The sequence below is a fragment of the Lacerta agilis genome, chromosome 16, assembly GCF_009819535.1.
Source record: "Lacerta agilis isolate rLacAgi1 chromosome 16, rLacAgi1.pri, whole genome shotgun sequence".
Taxonomy (NCBI): domain Eukaryota; kingdom Metazoa; phylum Chordata; class Lepidosauria; order Squamata; family Lacertidae; genus Lacerta; species Lacerta agilis.
The window spans coordinates 14,034,361-14,040,360 of NC_046327.1; positions in this window are offsets into that span (position 1 = coordinate 14,034,361).

A 6,000-nucleotide genomic window follows, 5' to 3' on the forward strand; every position below is an offset into this window, starting at 1 on the left:
TAATCTCCCAGAACATTGCCTTCCAATTTTGACACCATGGAGAATCCACAAGCTCTAAAATAAATGAGAGATTGTGCACTGGATTGTCTGTTTCCAAGATTATAAGTAACTGGAATCTGTGGGTGAAAGTGAAAAAATGTTTTCTGAAATACAGATGTAACAAGTCTAATTTTTATTGAATGGATAAGGTGTTTTGCTTTGAGTTCCCATTCTATCATAAAGGCTCACATAACAAATTGAATGTCTTAAGATTATCTCCACGCAGAAATTGGATGTTAAGAGGACATGCGTGCACTTCAGTAGATTGTATTGTTGATGAGAAAGCGAAACTTAGATTGTAATGTTGCCTGTATTCACTTCTGAAATCAAACTTCTTAATGCTTGCTCTCTTGGTTTCAATATCCTCCTGTATGATTTTATTTTATTTTTTTAAAAAAACCTGTTGCAGGCAACAGGGCACAATTGGCAAGATGCTAGGAGCTCTTCTCTTTGCAGTTGGTGGAAGCTGTTGTTTATCAGGCTGAAGGGGCAAAGCTTTCAACAGAGGCAAGGTACAGTTTGCATTGTATATTGAAAAGTGCTCTTGCTACAGTCCATATGGATTGGGTTTCATGTTTAGAAAAGGGTCATGGCCATATTTATTTTTAAGTACATGTAGCACGGAGGCCTGCCTACTGATCTGTGCTTGAGAGTTGTGTGTGTGTGTGAAGAGTGAACATACCTCCGACTCTCATCACCCAGCAGTGGTGTAACATGGGTTGCTAGTGCCCGGGGCAAGGCAAGTATCCTTGGCACTGCCCGATAGGCTGCAATAGAGGGGCAATACCTCAGCGACCTACCCGAGTGGCTGTTGCGACGCCCCGTGAGTGTTGAGCATGGTGGAGTGTGGGACAGGATTGGTCGGGAGCGGATATCTTTCTAAAACCCATGCAGAAGACGTTCTAGCAACCAGCCACCACCCAAATCTGTTCCTCAGTCTGCCCATGTGGACACTGAGAGATTTTCTCTGTGAGGGCAAGGGCACACTATTCTTTATTTATTATTACTACTTTCTTCTTTTGAAATTTTGCGCCCCTAAGGATTTTGCACCCAGGGCAACTGTCCTTACGCCACTGCCACCTGGAGCGGTGATCTGTGTTGCTGAGTCCAGGTCTCCCTCCCCTGAGAAGAAAGGAAGGTGGTCATGTTTAGTGGGCACAGTAGCCCGTGTGTAGCCCATTGTTGCATGTGACGATCTGGACAGTGGATCCATCTGTGTGTATCTGAAGCCAAACACACTTATGATTCCAATGCATTCTGAAAGGGTGTCTTGACTTAGATTATTTCAAAGCTGAGACAGGTAGTGTAAAAAGCCTTAGCTTCTTGTAATTATAGTAAGCACTTCTGATCCTATAAAGCTATACTGGGGTGTCAGTTTTAGATTTACATATTCAGTGCCCCACACATATTATAAATCATTTTAGTTCCCTTTTTTTTTTTTTACAAACTTTTTCTTACTCTGAACAAATAAAGGTCTTTTCACAAAGATAACCGCCTTTCCTTTTTTTTTTTTTAAAGGCAAACTCTTGCTCTTGCCCAAATATTTTTGTACATGTGAAATCAGAGTGATTCTCCACCCTCATGGAATCAGTAAACATATAAATGTCAAAACACTTTGCAGACACTTTATGATCAGCGTTAAAAATAGTTGCATTCTTAACATAGTGGCCTCTCCCTTTCCAAACACTAATTTGCACACACACAGTGCAATTTGGAGCAAAACAGAGAGGTGTTTTAGATGACCATCTTCCTATCATAGCTAGACTTTTAGGTATACTCAAAAGTTGCTTATTTAAACATGCATTTAATGTCCAAAATTTAAAAGTTGGGTTCACTGGCTTCCCGTTTTAACATGTATCTCCAAGCTTTTCTCCAAGACACTCTCTAGGTGCAGCTGAGCATTTCTGAGTCGCCCTCAAAGGTAGCCCCTCGTAGAGCGTGTTGCAGTAGTCCAAGTGGGAGATCACCAGGGCATGTACCACTCTGGCAAGACAGGTAGGGGCTTCCGCTTGCGCAATATGGCTTACCTCTCCTCCTCCTCCTCCCTGCACTTGAGGGGGTTGGGAGAATCCTGCCCCAATGATGGACAGGGAGAGGAGCTGGCATCCTGGAATGTTCAACCTAGTGTGATGTTGAATTCCTTGGAGTCCAGCAACTTCTTAGAGGCACGAGTTCCCCACCCCTGCTATAGCGACACACACAATCATGGCACCCAGCAGCATCTCTCTGAATGGGTTCCGAGCCATGCCAGTGTCTGAAAAGAGATGCAAGTTCAAGGAGAAAGAGCAAAACTCTGGAACGGTGAGCCTTGAGGTTCTCCAGGTGTTGCTGGACTCTCAAACCCCCTGACTGTTGGCCACAGGGGCGTAGAAAGGGGGGGTTGCCCCGGGTTCCATAATGGAGGGGGTGACAAATTATCAAGGAACAAATTTTTTTTGAATTTTTTTTTTAAATTATCAAGGAACAATTACTGCCCTACTAGGGCAATTCATAAAAAAAAACTTTTTTTAAAAAAAATGCCTGCTCCAAAGGTCTTATCTTACTATACTAGGGATTATACAGCTATATATGAAATTTCATGAATATCGGTTAATATCTTGACCCTCCTCCACCAAAATAGCTGTTCACTTGGCTGTTTTCCTATGTCATGAAGGCTGAAATTTCAGTTCAGAGAACACTTACTGTTCCCAACCCTAACCCTGTGGAAAGTCATCTAATTAGACTTTAGGAGGTAATTTAATTATTGTTTGATTTTATACCAATGTTATGTATCTGATGTTAGCCACCCTGAGCCCGACTTTGGCCGGGGAGGGTGGGATATAAATAAATTTTATTATTATTATTATTACTCGTTATTATTCCTCTGTAAGAAAAATAGGAAATAACATAAAACCATTTTTGCGGGGGGGGGGAATCAATGGGGGGGTTGACAAGAAATTTTCCACACCGGGTACCACCTGACCTTCCCATGCCTCGGGGGGGGGGGTGTGACTTTTTTTTTTTTGCCCCCGGGTACCAATTTACCTTGCTACGCCCCTGGTTGGCCATGCTAGCTGAGGCTGATGGGCGTTGTAGTCCACAGCATCTGGAGGGCCACAGTTTCCCCACCCCCTTCTAAAGATTGCTGTTTATGGAAATGGTTTGATGTGCGGAAGGGAGGATGGGAGATTGGACTGTCTCTGCTTTCAAGTATTTTCTGCAGTTCATCTGCTAGAGACCCATGTGGAGTGTGTTGCTGGAGTCTGTTTTCGTCTGTGTTTTAGTAACTGTTGGCAGAAGTTAAGCTGATGATGAATAGCAGGGAATATGTTCTCGCCGTCTTTAAATCCCCATCTGTGCTTTTTAAAAGCTAAAGTGAAAGCAGTAGTAAAAAGGAAGAAAGTAAATATTCACGGCCAAACCAAGGAAAGGATTGCAAACACAAAGTGGCAGCTTTCGATGAGTCGTCAGCAAAACACAAGCACACCAGCCACCCCAAACATAGACTACATGTGGATGTATTGAGAGCTAAATTTGACCGCCAAAATGGAAGATGCAGGTTCTGACTTCTTGGTTCTATTCCTCTCCTCTCCCAGCACTTCCAGTTTACATATCAACTAAGCACACGAATGAACCCATTTCCCTTCTTGTTTTGGGAGACAGGCAGGATAATTCCAGCAGGAAGTTCTTCTCTGTATGCCCTACCAAGGCTAAAGTCAGCTGAGTTTGTGCATGGTGGGGCTTTCTGAGGGAGCTTCCCTGTGAATTGGGTTCCCCAGGTCTGTCCAGGTGCTAGCATGCGGTCTGCTCACTTTTATCTTTTTTATATGCCTATGTACAAAATAATAAGTACTGTGCTGTGTTGACTCTGTAGTGTTCCCCCTCCCCAAACCAATAATTTATAATGCTTGATAAACTCTTTGTGTGTATAAGGATGGTTTCTTTGACCAAAAAAAAAAAGGACTGGATCAATAAACGGATTAAATTGCTTTAAATATGATGCTTTTGGTGTGTGTTGTGTTTGCTTATAAGATGCCTGAGAATTGAAGGCTTGAATACTTGTGATGACACGCCCCTCCCAACCCTTTTGCCTTTCTAACACCAGGCATCATTGCAGCCAAAGTGGAATGATTTTACATCCTACTGATTTCTGAATGGAACAGGTGAACTAAGAACCCTGCACCTAGGACCTTGCTTACAGCACCGACATAGATTAGGTGGCCAAAGGAGAAGTTGTGGGAACTATAGTTTACCTCTAGAATTCCCAGCACCCTTCACAAACTACAGCTCCCAGGATTCAGTGGGGGGGGGTAGGTAAGCTTTCTGCTTTAAATGCACTGTGTAGATGTCACCACTTTGTCCTCGTTTCATGTTGTGAGTTCCAGCACCATGTTTACAACCCCTGCCCCCCCCAAATAGATAAATGGCAATAATCCAAGCTGTAGTGTAACGGAGGCAGAATCACGGTACCCAGGTGACTTTAGACAAGGGTATAATGGGGCAAAGCCCTGCTGAGTTGCAGCACAATGTGATAAATAGTCTGTTGGGGGAAAAGAGGCAATATATATATATTGCCAAATTGTATTATACTCACTCCTGAGTGGAATTGCTGACTGGCTGGTCTGGTCACTGTTAAGAGGATTATAGAACATTGCTTCTATTCCCCTAGCAAGGAAGTGTGAGCAACTGCTCTCCTCCCTCCTCGGCGCCTGTTGTAAGGACATCTGTAAGAATGTGGAAGGGCAGATCCTGAAGTTGAGGCTCCAATACTTTGACCACCTCATGGGAAGAGAAGACTCCCTGGAAAAGACCCTGATGTTGGATAAAGATTGAGAGCACAAGGAGAAGGGGACGACAGAGGATGAGATGGTTGGACAGTGTTCTCGAAGCGACTGGCATGAGTTTGGCCAAACTGCGGGAGGCAGTGGAGGATAGGGGTGCCTGGCGTGCTCTGGTCCATGGGGTCACGAAGAGTCGGACACGACTGAATAACAACAACAAGAATGTGAAGCCGCACATTGAAGCAAAGACATGCTCATGAAGAAGCAGCAGTCTGTGGTCCCATAAACATTCCAACTCATACTATAAAAGCTAACAACAACAACAACAGTTTTATTATTTATACCCCACCCATCTGACTGGGTTGCCCCAGCCACTCTGGGCATCTTCTAGCAAAATATAAAAACATAATAAAACATCAAACATTTAAAAAAAAACTTCCCTATACAGGGCCGCCTTCAGAATCTTCTAAAAGTTGTGTAGTACTTGTATCTCCTTGACATCTGACAAGAGGGTGTTCCACAGGGAGGGCGCCACTGCTGAGAAACCCCTCTGCCTGGTAACTTCACTTCTGGCAATGAGGGAACCGCCAGAAGGCCATCAGAGTTGGACCTCAAATGCTACTGTGAGTTCAGCGAGACAGATGAAGAGAGCTGGAAGGGGGTCGTCGGAAGCCATATAGTCTAACCTGCCTTGCCCCACCCCCTGGCCCTGGGACTCATCATAAGGGAGCTGTTCCTGAAGGAAGAACTGTGAGGGGAGAGACTCCATCAGGCAAGGCCTCCTTCCACCTGCCTTGCTCCACCATCTAGTCTTTGCTTCTCAATTTGTAATGTATTATTTTATGTACTGTGGCTTGCCGTTGTTTTATTGATTATAGTTTAGAAATTGTTTATTGTAAATGTTGAGTGCTTTTCTGTTTAACTTTTATATGTTGATATTATTTTATATTACTCTAATAATTGTTAAATGTTACTTTTTGATGTAGGTTGCTTATTTTAACGTTTTGTTGTATTATCACATTTTTGTATTGCATTAGATTGTTATAAGATGTACATTTTTTGTTTCTTCTGCTTGCAAACCGCATTGAGTATTGTAAGATAGAAAGGCAGTATGCAAATAAAAATTATTATTATTATTATTATTATTATTATTATTATTATTATTATTATTATTATTATTATTATTATTACCCAATTGCTC